We start from the raw sequence: 20276 nt of genomic DNA, 5'->3' as shown, positions 1-20276 counted from the left end.
GAGGAGGCTCGCTGGGTGGGGGGTTGTTGGAGAGAGGGGGGGGGGGGGGCGTGGGGGGTTTCTAATCAGCTAGTCCCAAATACTCGGCGGAATACATCTTGATGTGGTGAATCGTAAGGGAAAAAAAAAAAAAAAAAAAAAAACAAGCTGCTGCCTCGTATTGCGCCTCGTGTGCGAGCATTGTAGCAGGACTCAGTGTACACTCGGCGTGGTGCTTTTTTTCCTGCCCGTGTTGCATTAGTAATAACAGCAGCACACACTCCAGTGAAGACAGGAGGCAAACGCGTGCATCTCCGAGCGGAGGGATACTTCGCCGTTTTAGCTGTTTACTCTACGGCTTGTTGTTCTTTTTCTTCTTCTTCTCCTTTTTTTTATTTGAAAACCTTTTTTTGATTAACTTGTTAGCACACTTGCGTTAGTCTGTTTCCCCACGACGCCGAAAGAGACACACTGTGTGTGTGTGTGTGTGTGTTTCTGCGTGCGTGTGTATTTTCACATTTCCACAAAAACCTCTGTGTTTTGCTTTTCCTTCCCACGGAGGAAATAACCGCGTGTATTTGGTGAGTTTTTCCCACTTCACTGTTTTTTTATGTTTCTCTTTGTCGGTGTGCTGTGCTGTTTTTTTTCTCCTTTCAGGAGTTTCACTCCAGCTTCTGCTTATCGATAGGGAGCTGAACTTCAATGAAACAGTAACTCTTAAGCTATAGCTGGAGTTGTGTGAACTGTGCAGCTGCTCCGAAATACGGAATTTAGCCGTTGTTTTGTGGGCTTTTCGCACGTAGTATTTAAGTCTGTACGGCGCTTGAAGCTTTTAACGTTTTAACAGTATATTGTCCGGCGTGGGTCACACAGAAGTCAACACATTGAAAGAGAGAGAGAGGGAGAGAGAGTGTGACACAGAGAGAAAGTGAGAGAGAGAGTCCTCTCTCTTTTCGTTCACTTGTTGTCTTAAAACTTTAGCTAGATATGTACTTGTTTGCAGCCTTTTCAAGTCTATCCTCGGTTTTCTAACTTTTACTCAGTTAATAACCACTAAGAGACTTTCAAATAATTGATATTGACACAAAAAAAAAATAAATCACATACGTTCGTGAAAAAGTGGCTCAAGCGGTGCCTCGTGTAACTTGTTATTACGCATCTATAAACGTCAAATGTTGGCTAATAACTGTCGCATGTTTTTGTTACTAATATTTATATAAAATAGCACAAATGTTCGGGCTCGTAAACGTAATTTACATTTGAAAATGTATTTTCCACGTCTACTACTATTTTTAAGAAGCAGAAAATATGTGACTGACCTAAACACAGGTAGATTAAATGACAGTCAACACTTTCTCTACTTTAAAACCACGTTATAACAGATGCGGCTGATTGTAAATATGTACTTTCAGAAGAAATTCAGTGTGTGTGTATTTAGTTTTCTTCTGTATACAAGGCTAGAACCTTTGACATTGCAGGCTACAAAACAAAACATATGTGTTGTTTTTAAACGTACACATTGTTTTCATAACAATGAAATATGAACTTCTCATCCACTCAGTTGCTGTTAATTATGATCAGCTTTGGCAGGACTTGTGTTGCTATAACGTGTTATTAACAAATTAGCAGAAAAGCAGCACTTTTTTATGTGAACTTTAAAACTGAATAAAATGATTGTCTTAGTAAAATGTTCATACTTTTACTTCATACTGAAATTACTATTATTGTTATTATTATTATTGCTATTGTTGTTGTTGTTGTCTTACCGTGTTTGCTTGCTCCAGTGTCATGGTCCTTGTGAAATCTCCATAGTGTGAACACTGATAGTAAGTTGTGTTGAAGCAGGTAATAGAGAGTAGGATTAGGGACAGCACTCTTCTTAGATCCAGGCCCATTTTATGGCAATGCCTAAATGACTTGGTGGGTAAAGGATATCTGCAACTAAATCAATATGTGATACACTCCCCCTTTTAACTGCTAACAAGGTGTGTGGAAGCACAGCTCCAGTGGTGACCCATGATTAGCTTGCAAGCTTTCACCTGTGTGTTGGCTGGGGCCGGAGCCTCTGCTTTACTGTGGCAGTCGTGCAGGTGAAGCGCAGGTGTGTCTCACGCCATTTCATCACTCAACACGCAGCCGCTTCAAAAGCGGCAGTTAAAATTTTGCCCAGCGCTCTTTGCCGTCTTCGACCTCACTGTGCAATCCGAGGCTCAGCCCTTCGTTAGCCTCATGTCATCTTTTACAGGTGATTTTAATTAGTACGGTTCCAGCACACCCACTGTGGAAAGGGATGGGGCGCTTCTATACAGTGCCAGTGTGATGGCTTGAAGGGGACAGCTGACAGCTGACCCGTGACTGGGGCCCAATCCGGCACTCAGCCTGGCATTTTGCATACATCCGCCAGATTACGCCATTCATCACGGCTTCTCCGTGTGTTACGTTGATAGGAAAATGTATGGCCTCCCTGGATTTAATGTGCATGCATTTTGTTAAGTTGAAATCATTTGTCAAAATTAAGGGTGGAGTTGACTGCTTGGAGGTTAATGCACATATCCATATTCTGTTCCATTTTGGCATTCGATACCAAAAACATACAATTATGGTCTGTTTATTCAACCCTCGGAAGGTCAGCTCACACTGCTTTGTGTTTAATCGAATTATTTGTTGTTTTAACGTTTAGTTTGTATTTATTTATTTCTGCGTAACTTCTGTTGCGTGTCGTTCGTCAGCGTCTTACTCATGCCTCAACTTTGTCATTTCTACTTCACCACTACTCAGCACCGTTTGTAAAATCACACCGCCCGCTCGCTCGACCTTGAGGTGTTTCGGCAAAAAATAAAACAACTGTCAGTGACCTGCCGTTTGCACTGCCTGATATCTGTGCTGGCCCCTCGCTAAAAACCTAAGGATGCATAAACAGGGTCAGAAAACCGCTAATGGAAATTAAGCTCGAAAGCCTTCTGTTTTTATCCACATTAACTTCACAGAAATGTTTCCATGACAACCTCCATGCAAGTTAAGGCAACCAGAGGTGATCAAGGTTTTTTTTTCCCTCCCTTTTCTCCTGCAGTAAGAATGGAATTTGTGTTGACAGTTCTGGCCTTTAATGGCACTTTTGTGCCGCGTGAAAGTATTTGTTTACCAGGATCATATGCTTCTAGCTGTCAGCCTAGGAGAGATTGACTTCTTTAGATAAAAGACTGTATTACATGCTTAAGAGGCCCTCATGCTCCATAATTATCCACATCACGGTAATGGTGTTTTGTGTGCTTCAGTAACTAAGAGGCTGAGAGCTAAGGCTTTTTTAGTTACGTTCTGGGTCACCTATTAAGCCTGACTAGAGCTGATGTTTTCAATGAGAAAGTGCTGTGAATTTTAGCCAGGAAGGTAAAAAGCTTTTTTTTTTTCGGGTGGGGTCAGTGCATATGGATTATATGTGAATTGCCGTCTTTTAAAATATCCAGCGTCTTGCTTGAATAAGGCAGGGCAGAAGAACAAATTCAGGGTCTTCTTAGTAACTTCATCTGAGGGTTGATGAAGGACATTAGGACAGATGACCCAAATCTTTCCACAGACCCACTGCTGTTTAGATTCAGTCATTTGATGCTTGTTGCAAAAAAAAAAAAAAAAAAAAAACTCTGAAAGCTTTAACCTTAAGCAAATTGTTGGTTCAGGGCTTTTGAACTCATCATTTTTTATGGAGAATAGCATTTAGCCACAAGAGAAAACGAATTGCTCTTAAATATTATTCAGTGTTTAAGGATTATTTGTATATTGTATCCATCTCTGATATAAAGCCTGTAAAGCTCTTTTTTGCATATGTCCGTGAAGGCATGACATGAGCTCACAGATTCAGAGCAAGGTGACAGCACACTGGTGTGAAAGCCCCTTGGTTTCAGGGTCCAGTCTGAATGAAAGATTGGGTGGAGGGGGTGTCATTTGTAGTAAACGGCAAGGTCACCAGCACTCGGATCACACTCGCCCCTGGCCTGAGTGTATAGTAAACAGTGAACCGCGTCAGGGTAAGACAAGGGAGCAGGACAAGCTGTGACCTTTTATTGTTCTTATTGACAGTGCTTCACTGGGTTCCGCAGTTAAGTGAATTATTTGTATTCTGTTGCATAGTTAAATCTGTTTCAGTGGTCATGTTTACATCAGGAGAACGGGACATACCATTAACGAACAAGACGTCCTCCGTTTAAAGAAGCGGAAACATCACAATGCTGTTGGATGTTGAATGGATTTAGTATATTTTTCATAATTATTCATAGCATTACCAACAAATGATGAGCTTTAACTGGAATCTCAGAGGACAGTGCTGTTAGGAAAGAGGAAAAAAATCTGTTTATTTGAAAATGTTACACACAAAAAAACAGGATTTGTGACGATAACATCTCCTGACAGGCGTATTAGGCTGCAGAAAGAGCATCGGGCTCGGGGCTGGGGGCATATGGTGCTGCCTTCTGCTGGCATAGCTCTAGAACAAGTTGCAACACTCTGGCAGGGTCACGACTGTCTCAGGTTTGTTCCTCCTGCCTCCCTCTAAATAAAAACAGGGCAGAAAACAAGCACATTAATGCTGGCTTTGTCTTTCAGAAGGGCACAGCAAATGTTTTCTGTTTGACTTCTTGCCCTCAATTCTTTTTTTTCTTTCCCCTCTCTCTCTCTCTCTGAAAATCAGGCGGTGTCGTCGCATGTCTGATAGGATTTACTATTATTATATATTTTTTACGAATTTTATCAATGACCACCATCTTTTTTTGTTGTTGTAGTTGATGAACAGTCAGTACGTATTCACCACAAGCTGGAAGGAGATCATGTGATGCTTTGTATTGTTAAAATGCATGAAAACATCATGCACTAAAGCTAGTATCGTTTTTATAACACGCTAAAAATTCACTTGCACTTCATTTCGGATTGTTCCTCGCTCCACTGCTTTTACCCAGCTGAACATTGCCCTCCTCAGAACGATCGCAGCAACTGCTGCGCAGACTGTGATTCGTAATTCCTCCAGAAAACCACGTCCTCTGCTCTGCACAAACTGACAGTGAGCACTCAGGGGCATGCAGGAATGCATTTTTTTGGGGGGGGTGGATAACACAGGAGTCATTGTTTTGTTTTCTGCACAGGGATGTCTTCAGTTGGCAGTGTGCTCTGGTTGTAGATGTAGGCTGTGCAGAAGGTTAATTATACTCTGAGTATGTACCTGAGAGGCTTTTGTCTTTGATAGGGCCACTTGCAGCATATGGCCACAGCAATACAATGGTTTATTTTTATGATATTTGATGAGTGGTTTTTAATTTAGATTGTCACTCCTGGCAACCAGCAGGGCAGATGGTGCAGACTTGAATGCCCATCAGAGCCTAAATACCCTCTAGGCAGCTGTTGCTAATAAACTTTTTTTTTTCTGTTTTTTTTTTTTCTTTCTGTTTTTTCCCTCTGCGCAGTTTAGGTCAAGAGGAGTCAAACCTGTTACAACACCTGTTTCTGCATATGTAAATCTGTTGTTTTGTCATTTCATTAAACAAGAAAAAAGGCAATAGTCCCTTGTGGTTGCAAATGCGACTGGCACTGAGCCCACTTGGCACCATGCAGGCAGTGAGAGAGAGAGAGCGAGAGAGAGAGAGAGAGAGAGAGAGAGAGAGAGAAAGGGGAGGGCTAAGAGACAACAGTGGTTTGTGTGGCATGACCACAGAGCCACTGGATGAAGCTTAAGTTAAGCTTAATGCCATTTTCTAGTGCCGCCTGCTCTTTGTGGATAGAAAAAAGGACTTGTTTCCTGCAGCTGCACAAGACCAAGTACAAGACACAATTCCTCTTATTTCCTTTCATTTTTCTCTGTGGAAAGGGACTTTTGTGGAGGGTGGGCTATGCCCAGGAGCCGGTACTTGGCACACAAACGCTTGCCACGAGTTGCACACTTCGACACCCCCCCCCCACCACCACCACCACCACCTTCACCCTCCTTATTGCCCTCTCATCATCTGGTGGGCTCCCACGGCCCTGCTCCAGGCCACGTGTGCCAGCTCTACATCTGCTCTGCCTCTGGGACTAATTGCTCCCCACTAAAGTGACTGCGTATAGGCTCTTAACTCACACTAGTGTCCAATAGCATAAGAGGTATCTTCAAACACTCACACATTTTTATTTTGTTTATTTATTTTTGCGCACCCGCTCCCTCCTCCTCTGTAAGTTGTGGGATTTGTGTTGTAATCCTGTCTGTGTACTCAGGATGCAACAAATATGGTGTGAAATTAGAGGTTTTCCCTAAATATTACGCCAGAGCTTTGAAGATTACCGTCATTATTGTGGCACCTCCATGAGAACCGAGCTTCGCCTGAACTCTTGTGGTCCTCGCGCGCTGTACATTCACCCTGTGATTACTCAACGTACAGATATGTCAAGATGTCCATGTCTGTCATGGTGGCAGGCTGGGTTTTATTACTTCCATGCAGCGGTCCTGCCTTCAGGCCTGATTCAGTACGCTCTCCAGCGCACACTACTGTGATACCTGAGTGGGTTTTTTTTTTTGTATTATTATTATTATTATTCTGTGAATGTGTAGTGGAGAGGTTTAGTTGAAAAAAAAAGCCCGCGCTTGCCTCGGCCAGGCCCATGTGGAGGCTTCAATGAGGGTCCCTGCCGGACGTTAATCTCCCTGGGCCACGGAGGTATCCTGCCTCTATTTGCCTCCTCTGATTTAGCGTCTCTCCCTCTCCCCGTGCCGCTTTGGAGCGCCACACACCCCTCTCTGATATAGAAGTTCATTAGGGATGTGCCTTTGATGGGCCGGCTTTTCATGTGACGGCGCTCTCAAATACCTTGATGTAGAAGCTTAAAAAGCCATTGTGCTGTAAGCCCTCCTTTTGATGCGTCTTATTTAGATCTGCATAGTAAATCAAGGAGAGTAAATAACGAGGCAGCAGATGGAAGCAAGGAGATAAGAACCAGGCGAACAATCGCATTTGTATTTTGTTATGATGTTGACAGCAGCTAAAATTCACTAATCTAGCGCCACTGATCTGCATTTCAAAGAAATCTCATTTAGCAGTGGGAAGGATAAAGTTCTTTTCATTGTGCTCTTTTTTTATTGCATTCTTTGCTAATTTATCTGGTGCAGATTTAACGTTGGACTGGGTGCAAGCAGCATGCATGTTGCAAAGGGGGTCTTAAATACTCTGAAAGCGGTAACGTCTAGACTGTGAACCGGGGGTAATTACACGTCCAGTGATGAATAGAAGGAGTTTGAAGACCCATCTTTGTTCGGAGGCCTTGAATTGCTCGACTAACACAGATAAGGGGCATTTGGCCTCTGTCAAAAAATATTGCGGCCGACTTTCCCTGTAATACGGGAATGGTATTTACTTTAAAGATAAAAATTATTGTGTACAGTAATCTGACTTGTTAGCATAATGTCTTCTTTCGTCCTCGCAGCCCGGTATGGGGCTGTGGAGGTATTCCTGCCCTTGATTTGAAATAGTTTATCTTGACATAGCGCGGCGCTTCATGTAAATATCAGACATTGGCATTATTAGAGCCTATGAATGTCTGATGGAGTGTGTATATATAATTTGATAGTATTTAGAGATCGCTCTGAATGGAGAATAGAAATGGCTGTGGCATTGTGGAAACCTTCAATGCTGAGGTCACGCAGACTAATAGCATTGGTATTGCGTTGCCATGATTTTAAATTGTGAGTTTTCACAGTCCAGAGGTGTTGTGGTATTAAAGTAAACTCAGAGGCCATTTAAAATGAATGGAACATTAGCGAAACATAATGTTTTGCCAGGATAATTATCTGGCGGATTCATGTTATATTGCATTTCATTTTCCATGTTTATTTACACAAAAAAGGGCTGAACAGCTTGAAATCTAATTTTCATAATAAGTCTTTGATTCGAATGTTGACTGAGCGAGCAGCCTTAAATATACACCCAGCAACCCACTGTTTGCACGGACAAACTGAGGATTAGTGGTTCTGCTAAAATATACTGTAGGCACAAACATTAGTAATAATAAACACTTGGAAGCATACGGTGGGAAAATGTGCGGCCTTATCAGCCTTGTCCTGATGACTGGGTTGATAAAACAGTTCATTCTCTTTTCTTAATGCTCAGTAGCTGAGGTCTTTGCAACACCTCCGCGAACTCAGGCAGTAAATGTAATGGCACTTGGCAGTTTTTGTTTGCAGCAATGCTCTCCCGCCCCTTTGTACAGTTCAGGGAGCACATTCCACAGGATCCAGCAGTTGCTAGTTGCCTACAGGGGTCATTGGAATTCTGAGAGGGAAAAAAAAAAACAACAGGAGTATCCAGGCCACTTGGTTGAGAAAGTGTCTGTGTGTTTGTGCATGTGTCTGTTCTATGCCACAAGATCATGTGTGAAACGTTTCTAACAAGGGAGAGTCATATGCTACAACATGAGGGTTTTTTTGTGTGTGCACATATCTGTTAGTGTCAGCAAAAATGAGAACACTTAGTAAAAAGTTGCTTTTTGAGAGGCACAGTAGGCTCTTTTTAGGGCAAAACAGTTTTCTTCTCTCCTTCACTCGTAACTCCCGATTATTATTCAAAATCGGATACATTTGAATCTAGGCCTCGGGTAAAGAAACACTCGTACACTTACACAGTCATATGAACGAGGAGTGATCTTCAAGATGTATATTTCTGTATAACAAAAGTTTTTAGCTTCTACAACTTTTTGTAAGTAGTCAAATCACTGACACAGTCTTGCAATATAAGCAGCTTTGAGTGAGTTACATTTGCTGTCTTGTTTGACAGATCCTTTGCACACCTGGACTCGCCCCTCCAAAGACGGACATCGGCTGAACGTTTTTCCCCCTCAGGGTAAGTTTGCAAAGAATGATTTCTTTTGTACTTCTGTCAAGGCTTTCATCTTTTTAGTAGATATAACTTTTTTTTTTTTTAAAGAAATGAGTGAAAGGTGGTTTACACACAGCCGTCCAGACTTAGGAGTAGTAAAAGAGCTGCTATCAAATGATTTTTTTTTTTTTTTACCTTGATGTTTCAATGACATCCTTTGTTTTAGTTCCTTTCATTCTGGAGTACCACCTGAGCTAAGGGAGCAAAAAAAAGTCTGTTAAATATCTGACGTGTTTTGTACCACTAATTTTTTTTCCCTCCAAATATTACTCACTAGAATCGCAGACACATTGGTTCCTGTGTTCTTAACAAGCTGGCAGACAGAAAAAAAAAACATGGAAACAATTCAGTGGATTGTGCAAACTGCTAACACGTTCATACGCGAATTTCCATTCTCCTTTGTCTTGTTTAGGATGAGATCTGGTATGGCAGTTGCTCACTGCACCGCCCGAGCACTCTGAAGCCAAGACAAGTGGTAAGTAAATGCACTCTTTAAAGTGGTCATTTGCATGTCCCATCGTCTTGCCTCAGCCATAATCGAGACGCATTCTCGAAAGTCAGTCTCCTTAAATATTCCATCAACCACAGCCAGAGAGCAACTCTAATGACGTGTGGTGGAGAAAAGGAAAAGATTCCGCACGCATCTTTCTCCTTAGAAGGCCCTTCCGTCGCTCTCTCCTAAATTTCCTAAAACTCTTAGAACAGTAAGTGCCCACCACTCACTCTGGAAGTGTTAAAAGTTAATGACAAAATGAGCTCATTCAATTGTGCGTAGTGTCTGAGAACAGCTGCAGCAGGTCCTCTGGCCCTCTCTCGTAGTGTTCAGTAAGCAGTAGTTTGTCACCAAGTCAGTGCAGAAGAAGTGAGAGGAATTTCCTCACCCACTGATTATGTGACAGCAGTGGCGGAGTTTGTCATTAGCAATATAGCCCCCTACAGACGAGTCGCAGATGCCGTCGCGCAGACATTGCCAGACACAGAACTGCAGTCGTGATGGGGAGAAGAGAAACTCTTGCTTACATGCTAACTGGGTGATGGGATGCTAAGTGGAAGGTCTGACATAAGAAAGGAAAAAATATCATTTTAATATTTTTATATATAAGAAAAACATGCATCTCCAAAATAGTAGAAGGAATAACCTTCCTAACATTCAGTGGAAAAATATTTAATTCCAAGAAATTGAAACACACTGTGAAGGACAGCTGCTGTGTTGAAATGATGGAGTAAACTACAATCAACAAAAATGTAGATGCATGTTTTTCTTTGGACAGTGATGATATTTTGAGTTGTTTAAAAGCTTGATGTGTGTGATTTCACTCTGAAAGAGAGTTTTTTTGCCACTGATGAGCCATCGCATTGAGTATACATCACAATCCAGCACATGTAAACACTTCAAACTGGATCATACTTCAAAGTCATTATGTGTAAATGGAGTTGTTGGCTTGGGGAAGAGAACAATATACAAGGGTTTTTACAAATGCATGGCACACTGATACACAGAGAGAAGCTTTCAAGAGAGCGTTTAATTGGAGTCCAAATCCGTACTTGAATTCTTAAGTTATTTTCCCCCATTTTTGAGAAAGTGACAGTTTAGATGTTTGAACTGTGAAAATCTACTGAGGCAAATGTGCTATTTTTTCATGCATTGCTACAGGTTCAAAACCTAATTCAACGATGACTGGAAGATATATGCACAGATGTTTGCGAGTGCTATAATAACTGGAAAACTCAGACTTAAACGTGTTATATTTGCTACTCTTCCAAAAGTTATCAAGACAGGTGCAATTCCCTCAAGATCCATAATGTGGAGAAGTTTTTAAAGCATTTTAGCCCCAAAAGTTGTTAGCAGTTTAACCTAATTTATGCAAATGAAAATCAAGAACATGCTTCAGTCACTACACGATCCATAATCAGTACTTCTTTCATTAGTGGAGCTACAAGCTATTTTTTCACCTTGCGAAAGTTTCAGCCTCATTTGTAATAGCCAGATCTTGGTCATCTTGATAAAACCAGTCGTTTGGATTCTTACACTGGAGAAAACCAGTGTGGCTATTCAACTTCCACAGCCCTGTCTCTGCCAAGCTGCAGAAATGATTAAAGTTTGCTGCGAGGTTGGGTGGCTTGGCTGTAGGCCAAAGCTCATATCCCATGAGTCATCGCTTCACAAGACTTAGCAGAACCCCGCTTCCCTCTTCCCACCTTAAAGAGATTTGAATATTAGTTTTTAATTTGTCGAGTATCCAGTTAAATCTTCAAAGATGAACTCTTAAAGCAGATCTGTTCTGGAACAGAACTCCTCTCATCAAGGCGGGGGGGAAAAAAAGAAAGTATAATTGCCCCCCAACTTCACACCGCAAATGCACACACGTCGCAAAAAAAAAAAAAAAAAAAAAATCTGCTGCAATTAAGCATATCTCGCCCTAAGTTTGAAGATGGCAGTTCGGATGGACAGCTTTGCTCATGCTCCCCCTTTGAAAATTGATTTCTTGTTCTGGCAGAGTGCCTGTCATTTCCTTCCCAAATGGCTCTTTGAGAGCTCTTTCCTTCCCCAGCGTGGAGAAGTGTAACCTCCACGGAGCTTTGCTCTGGCCACTTGGAGCAGAGAAGATGGGGGATATCAAAGGCACCGGGCTCAGTCCCCATTGGCAGGTCTTATTGTGTGGCTGATTTGGGATTGGAGGGTAAGGTGGATGGGATGGGGATGAAGCTAATCTTTATCCTCCATTAACCCTAGCACCCGGAGTGCGCCTGGGATCAGGTCACTGGTCAATCCCCCTTTCACAGCCACCCACAGAATATTTTAAACTTAAGCCTTTTCCATAACAAAAAAAGTCCTTGTCATCAAAGGTTCACTTTTTCCCCCAGTGGTTCATGGATCTGGTGTTTCTCTCATTCTTAAACTTTCTCCGCTTCATTGTTTTGTCTCCGCATGAGAACGAAAGGAAGAGTTTTTTTATCATTTATAATTTTTTTTTTGTTTTGGAGCTTGACCAAGTTTCCATATTCCTGTTCAACTTGGTTTGGTTAAGGGCTGATAAAGTCATGCTGTGAGCAAATTGGATTTTAAGAGGCTCCTTGTCTTCCACTCTCAAAAAGCTTGTAAGTGCTTTTTTTTAAAAAGTAAATTCAGGAAAAAAGTCTTTCTATTTCTCTCACCAGGAGTTTGGTTTTTGGGTTAGTGCTTGTATCTGAATCATCATCTAACAGAATGGTTCTTGTAACGTCCTTGATTTCTTTATAGCTGCTAGTAAGTGGGAGAAGACAGAAACCGATGACTGCATGTGAGGAGCGAGAGTATAAGGATGGACAATATAATAATATGTTATCAAATCTGTACTAACTTAGAAATACACTATTTGCTTTTCTGTGCATATCATATTTCACACTGGTTAGCTGCATGTATTATACGTAAGGTAAATGATACATTGGATCAATCAAACAGAACTTGTAAACAATTGGTTCATAATTATATTTTCCTTTTTAAATTACAGAGTGGTATAACCCTTCTGCTTAATATTTTGGCAGAACCCATATTCACTCACTCACTTTTATGCCCTTCTACATACATCTTTCACATGTAATTTGAGGCTGCTTCAAAAGGAGGTTGTTGTTGTGAGCGGTTAAATATCTTCTGTTCTCGTGATTTTACATAAAGCATTGCCCATCTTTAAAAGAACGAGCAGTTGCCATGAGAATAAAGTTACAAAGGAGAGTCTGCACCTTGCTGCCATCACTCCTGATGGAGGAGACAGACTGACTCAATGAGGTTATTGATCCAGTTGGAAGCTATGCTAATCACCATTCTGAATCGGCTGAGATTCAGTGTCCTTCACTGCGACTTCTAATCCAGCTCCCTCTCAGCTCTTCTTCATTTCTTACTCCCCACAACACCCTATTACTCTCCTGCTTAGAAGTGCACACCAGAAGCGCACAACTCGGTCAATAGCTCTCACAGAAATGCAGCAGTACAGCACAGTTTTGTCCAACCAGATATTATGACAGTTCGTGTGTTATTCTTACTTATCTGGTTTAATTGGGAAAAGTATGGGTGCGGAATCCCAAGCGGTGGAATTTTTCCAAGTGCCTGGGATGATTGTGAAATGGGACCCCATTCAGGCATGACATCAGAGAGGTCTGACATGCCGTTCACCCCGTTATTCCAGGTGGGTGGAATTAGGGAGGCACTTTGCTCAAAGGTGATCATGTCCAATGCATTGGTCTCATGCCATCGCAATCTCGCTACGTCGTCTAGTTTCGAATATCTTAACAGGGCTGAAGTCCCATGTGATAAGCACCGTCATGAAGTTGATCACCCTCCACCGCGGATATGACAGCTCTTGAGCTTTATTGCTTTTTGTTGCTGATTTAGAGTTGGATTATATTAGCTCTTCTAAACAATTCATGTTGTGCTACGTTTGTAGTTATGATTTTTCATGTGATTTGCCAGCCACCCAATTATACACAGTGCCGATCTGATGAAATATGTGAAGGAAATGGTTGAGCTAAACCTAAATTATTATATAAAGTGTATCATATAATAAACACTCTTTTTAACCGCAGTTGGTTTCTTAGAAACTGTTTTTATCCACTTTGAAGCAACTGAGTCTGAAGGATTTCGGCCTCCTGTGGAGTTGTAAGACTCTTAGATTATATGAATAATTGGCCACAAAGAAGGTTCATATAAATGTAAATTAGATTAAATTAGCCCAGTCTCTTTTTTTTCTTCTCTCCTCATAATTCAGGAACACAGTATATGACATTTCCCATAAATGCAATTTAGATGTCTATTTGGTAAATATTTTAAAAACCCATTATTTTTCAAAATAATCAATCACTTTTTGTGCAAATACTTTTTCTACCAGAATTGCTTTGATAGCAATATTTTTTATTTATTTTTTATTTTTTTAAAGCTTCCGAATCGAGTTGCACTCATTCAGAAGATTTTACTACAAAGGAACAAGCCCACGGCTTTGTTCTCTGTGATCATTTGATCGCGGCTTGAAAAGTGATACAGCGGAAACAGTAGTACTAGAGCTTGGAATTTGGCTTCCCAACCACAAACCACAAGCCTACCCAATATAAGCTCATCACAGCTACCTGGCTTGATGGGGAGGTGTGAAAGTGTGTGTCTATGAGATGTTGTCTTCAGCATTCTGGTCACCAGCGAGTCAGGATTGTGGATATGAGGACATGCATGTAACTTTAAGCACATGGTCACATGTCACCAAACCCGAGTCCACATGTTTTGATTTTAATATTGGGGAAAAAAACAGCTTTTACATTGTGAAATGATTTATAGATGAATGGGTCAATATAAAATACCAAAATAATTTGATATCAATTCTTATTGCATTATTGTACACTAGGAATTTTCAATTCAGAGATACAAGCTTTACTTTAGACAGTGCTGATATGTGTGCCTGTTGACAAACTGAGGGAACACTTGAAATGGGGTTTCTGATTACTCTTGTCTGTGTGTACTACGACCCCCCCCCCACCTTCATGAAAGCAGTGCCTCCGGGCCAATTGTGTGGTCACACTAGCTGACTCTGAGGCTCGTGGAGTGATGTTGACTGGAGCAGCCAGAGGGGAGTCATGTGAGAGGACTCCAGTCTGCATAAACATGCCGTTTCAGCAGCACACATAGAGACAGGGTGTCCTCTGGCCCAGCTCACCTGTGAAGACCTGTCCTTTAAAATGCCCCCCCCCTCACCCCTCCCATTTCTTTCTGTATTTCTTTCTCTCTTTTCCTCTCAGTCTCTTTCCTTCTGTCTTCATCAGAGTGACTTGTATTTTCCAAGCTCCACACTTCATGTCATGTAAAAGCTCTTGAGTTGTCTTGGCTCTGCCATCACTCAGTGTCAGGCCACTCACCTGTGTTTTGTTGTACATGAGCTATTCCACACTGTCCAGGGAGTGCATCTCTCTCTCTCTCTCTCTCTCTCTCTCTCTCTCTCTCTCTCTCTCTCTCTCTCTCTGTTTTCTCTAAGACCCAGACAATTTAAAACTTTTGTTTAAGGAGTTGTCATCTGTGAAGATTGAATAATTGTAATTTCCTTTAACTATGTCCCGCCCCATATTTTTAAACTGAAAGAATTTGAAGGAATATAAGCAATAAGTAGAGCTTTCGGGAGTTGCCCATTTTGTTGGTCTCCGTTGACTGGAACTGTTGAGTGGTGTTCTGTATTTAAGTGACATTCACTTTGACTAATATTAATATTCAGACATTGTGGAGTTTGATTGATATATATGAAAGTGAGAAAAATTGATACGTTTACCGAAATAGTTGATAAATTGTTAATTCATTGTCTGTAACCGCTTATCCAATTCAGGGACTGGAGCCTACCAGGAATCATTGGGCACAAGGCAGGAACTCACTCTGTAGGGGGCGCCAGTCCTTCACAGGCAACATACACTGACACCTATGGGCACTTTTATGTAGCCAATCAACTTAACAACATGTGTGTGGGAGGAAACCGGAGCACCCGGAGGAAACCCACGCAGACACTGGGAGAACACACCAAAGTCCTCACAGACTTTGAGTGGGATTTAAACCCACAACCTCTAGATCCCTGGAGCTGTGTGACTGTGACACTACCTGCTGCGCTATCGTGCCACCGATTTGAAAAATAAAAGCAGTGCATTATACGTTAATATTCGTAGGTTTTTCACTGAGGTTTGTAGGTTCAAACATGTCCTCAAAATGTAGTAACACTTATGTGTAGAGAAATGTAGAGGAACACATTTTAAAATATGTGACAAATAATCAGTAAATCTGTATGTTTTTAATAAAAAAATAGCAAACTTTTACAGTTCATTTATCTAGTAAATCTAAGCTACAGTATCATGGTTATTGATAGAGCTGTGGTCCTCCTGCCTTCTCAGGTATGTACTTGTTCAAATATAAAAATGTGTACAGCATAGAATTGATAGTCTTTGAAATGTCTCCTTCTTCTTTATGGTCATTTCATTGTTTGGACAGCAATACGGATAAACTACTGCACAGGTTTTTTTGCTTGTATTATTAATGATACCAATAAATTCATGAGACATAAATACTGGATGATATTATCGGCCAGCCGATACATTGGACATGCAGTACACCTCTATCTCTCTATCTTCTAACTTGGCTCTTTTCGCCAAACCCCATCTCCATCCCTTAATCCACTCTCTCTCTTTCATTCACCAGCCCCCACACTCACTCCTGTCTGAGACATGGTTTCTACTGCTGCTCCACACACACATACACACGCACAAATGCACACACACACACACACATGCCTCAGGCTTTAATGCAGACTGACGCCGCTGCCACAGCACTGATTGAAACTCATGTCTCAAAGTTGCTAATGTTCACTGGACCATTTTATTGAAGATAAAGTAAATAAAATAGGTTGCCTTATGAGAGCTCACTGAAATAGACTGGAATGATCTGAAACATACACACACACACACACACACAGAGAGAGAGAGGGAGAGAGAGAGAGAGAGAGAGAGAGAGAGAGAGAGAGAGAGAGAGAGAGAGAGAGAGAGAGAAGACAATGTGCTGTCCCGACTGTGATTGGCTTATAGAAACCTGAAGAAGAACTGGGATGAGGCACTTTCTAGAAGTGTGAGTTACAGAGGGGAGGGAGCTGTTTTTTTTTTTTTTTTTTTTTGTTTTTTTTTATGGCCCAGGAATTTCACAAGTCCAATGTTTTTTGAAAGGTCTCAGAGAAAGCAAACGGTTCGATTTAAACCCCTTGCCAAGGAATGCCAACCATAAATTTTCTCCAAGTCTATTATTGTGCAGTCTCTGAGCACAGTCATACTTTTCTGGTGATGTAATTTTGGCATTTATTTATTTATTTATGTATTTTTGTAACTATTGTTTTCAACAATGTGACACATCAGATATACAGTACGTTTTTTCTGTTTCCTTAAAGTGGAACTACACTGCATTATCAGACTATCTGGCTATTAAGTTAACAATTGATATGATGTAAAACCAGGACATCACAATGTTTACAGTAAAGCCAGTTTGCTGTTAGAACACAGAGAAGTTTTTGTATGTAATATTGCTTATGGTTAAATGTTTTCGGACCGGGCCTTGATTTTTCTAGCTCCATTCACCACCGCTGGTAAATGTTCGGACTCAGTATGTTCCTCTAGAACTGAGCACTTCAATTCAAATCGCCCAAACAATTTATTTATTTATTTGTTTATTTATTTATTACTTAACCGAATCCCAAAAGTATATGCAGGAAAAATGAGTTTCTTTTTTTTTCAAAGTAAAATGTTGCCGTACACTGAGAAGGACACCTTATAATTGCTTTGATGGTCTGCAAGGAGCCATCCTCACAGATCATAGAGCATCGTTTCCTCATTCTCTCCTTTGTTCATCGTACAAATGACTTAAAAGCATAGGGCCATCAGTTTGAATGTGTTTGGACTGAATCAATGGCGCAGTCTTAGATTTTTGGGAATAGGACCGGTCGCCGTTAGATAAGCGCTATGTTAATTTTTAAGCCTTTGAAACCACTCCATTTTCCATAGATTTACATTCATGCAAATTTGAATGTAAAACCATTTTTCTCTGGAGTTTTCTCCACTGGAGGGAAGGAGCGTATTCAGATTTGGATGTGATTTCCTTCGGGGTGAGGACTGGTATAGGTGACACAGTAATACATTACTATTGTACTCAATAATAAATATTCTGCCAGCTCCTCCTCAGTCTGCTGGCCCTGAATGCTCTTCTGCTGCGTGTGTATTGTGGAGAGCGCTAGGTCATTCTGAATTCGCTCTCTCCGCCTTTTGTCAAACATTTCATTGCTTTGATAGTTTTCTCATTTATTTAGTGAATAGTGGAAGGGGGAAGAAAGAGAGAGTTTTTACATTATGTAAATGATGGAACGCTTCCTATAATCTCTCACATATTCATCATGGCAGACATTGGGCCGAGTGATACTGGCCTCCATTTTGCTATTGTTTGGATTTCTATCCTCTTTTCTGTTCTGCTCAATGCCTTTACCAGGATTTAATCCAGCCCACCTTCGCTATGACAATGTTTACTAGCTATCATTCAATAACCACTTGACTGGCTCAGTGTTCGTTTTGACTGCAACCAGTGTAAGAATAAAGGTATTGTGTAGGGACACAAGAATACAGTCATGAGCGGATTTGCGTCTGTGTGCATGTGTACGTGCCAATACGGACATGCTTGACTGTGGTATGTGACAGGCTGTCAAGGCGAACCGTTGATATGTGTGTTCAGGAGATCACACTCACTACAGAAATATTGTGACAACTGTATCAGTCCCTAAAACGGCTCTCTTTTTAATTGTAATATACATTAACCCTTAGAAGTCACGGTTATTCAGTGATAATCAATATACTGTGTAGCTTGATATTCATTATTCCTCAGATATTCTACTGGAAATAGAGTCAAAAGCCAGCAGAGGTTTTCGCATCTCGAGGCTAAGCCATGCTCTGCCACTGTGCTAAATGTATATGCAGAGTGCGGAAGTCAGACACCATTTTCATTCATTTCCGGTCAAAACAGTCATTCGTTGACAAACAATTTATATTTTTTTCAGTGTGAGGAATGTTCAACTTCTTTGTGAAAGTGGATCATTTCATATAATCGAATGATATTAATGATATTAAATGATAATAGAAATCATTAAAAAAAAAGGGATTCTCATATTTTGCAGACTCCTGTATGTCTGTAGTAAGTGGATCACAGACAGGTGTGAGTGTATGTGTGCTGTTCCTGCACGCACACACACACTTTTTATGTACACAGCATTAACCTCTGGCGCTTTAGAAGTTGCCTGTCTGCTAAACAACAAGCTAAAGCTACTAGCACCGGGTAATTATTAGCTTTAAGTAGGGATTAGAATGGAAATGTTGACAGCAAATTGGCTTTTAGCATGTGTTTCATGCACCTGGGTGTGGATCAGAGACAGTAATACACAGAGGCTCCGCTAACAACCTGAACATACTACACACACACACACACACTCAAATCCAGAGACGCGCAGCACTCTCTGTTTCTCTCTGGCTGAACCCTTTCTTTGTAAAACCATGCATATGCCGACTAATGAGCTTTTTAAATATATAATTTACCCACTTTTCCACAAAGATGAGGTGTTTGTCTGGCTTTTTTCCCTCCTCAAATTGTTTTCCTTTCATTGCCTTGACAGTGGAGAGGATTAGCGCTGTAGCCGCTAACAACCATCAACGTGTTTTTACTGTTGTCACATAGTGTTTTTTTTTTCCCTCTATCTGTTTCTCCCTGCCCCCTCTTTCTCAGTGTGCACAATGTTAAAATGAAAAACAATCACTTTGACCTCCAGTGGCCCTCTCTGACATACAGTCAGTTAAATGGTTTGTAAGACGTTTAATTACCAAATGGTATAATCGTTCTTCATCTCATGATTAGATGTATAATATTAAGTGAATCGCCTCCCCCGAGTACTGTGTTTCACAGATCAATAGATTTAGAGCTAGGAGGGGGTTCTTCTAGCTTTAAAATGAACAGGAAATCTCCCCGTGATGCTCAGTGGCACAGCGGTTCTTCATTTATATATAATTAGCTTTTATATGTTTAATTAAACACAAATTCTAATTCCATGTGTAGACACAATATGAGGTCTGATTGCTTATGGCCATTCTAAGGATTTTTTTTTTAAACAGATGCCTTTTAAATGTGTTTGCCTTTGTTTGAGCTGAGTATGTTGTGTTGGATCGTATGGAATATTTGCTCAGTTCTCTCAGTTGTTGTACTTGGCACTGTTTTTCAATTAAATCTTAGAATCTTTTGCTTGTAGACGATGTGATTTTGGTGCATTTTTGATACATACCAAATTACTTCAGATTACTTATTACTTATTTAGTCAACTTTCCTTAATGGGATGGGGTGTCAGTTAGAGTGGTTGAGTGCGAAATGGTGGATTTGAGAGCGCCTTACTAGGTTATCATTCTTTACAGTGGTGGTGACCCTAACTGGGTTCCCAACTGGGTCTTAAGTATATTTAAATTTTTAAGTATACTGTCCAAACTGATCACTTAATTATATTCAGGGTTTATACGTATTATATTGGTAATAAGTGGTAAAATAGTGGTAAAACGAAACTTTTTTGGATACTACGTACTCTGCCTTTACAACACACATGTTCCTCTGCCCATGCATTGATTTTAAATACATTTAAGGTTAAATGTGAACATTAGGAGGGCTGTAAAAATGTCTTAGGCACTGGGCAGTGTGTTTATAACAGTAATAATGATAATAATAATACATTATAATGATGAAGAATTATTTCTGTGTACAAGCTTTTGGAAGCATTAAATTCTTTGGACCTCTGCTTTCTATCACCAACACTATGAACAATTCTGAGTCAGCAGATTTTTCTCCAACCGCTCTGATAAACTGGG

The 20276-nt window shown here is 40.7% G+C and overlaps 1 protein-coding gene across 3 annotated transcripts in view; it reads left to right on the top strand.

Moving 5' to 3' along the window:
* Window positions 1–234: 234 nt before the first annotated feature.
* foxp2 (forkhead box P2) overlaps window positions 235–20276 on the top strand; it is a 110710-nt gene continuing 90668 nt past the window's right edge. For all 3 annotated transcript variants that reach the window (XM_066667353.1, XM_066667351.1, XM_066667349.1), the window contains exons 1-3: window positions 235–560; window positions 8760–8825; window positions 9274–9336. The gene's annotated coding sequence lies outside the window, so the exon portion shown is untranslated. The remainder of the gene's footprint in view (window positions 561–8759; window positions 8826–9273; window positions 9337–20276) is intronic.

The sequence above is a fragment of the Hoplias malabaricus genome, chromosome 4 (assembly GCF_029633855.1).
Source record: "Hoplias malabaricus isolate fHopMal1 chromosome 4, fHopMal1.hap1, whole genome shotgun sequence".
Lineage (NCBI taxonomy): Eukaryota > Metazoa > Chordata > Actinopteri > Characiformes > Erythrinidae > Hoplias > Hoplias malabaricus.
Note: the sequence above shows the minus strand (reverse complement) of the source record. Positions and strands in the feature narration are given on the sequence as shown.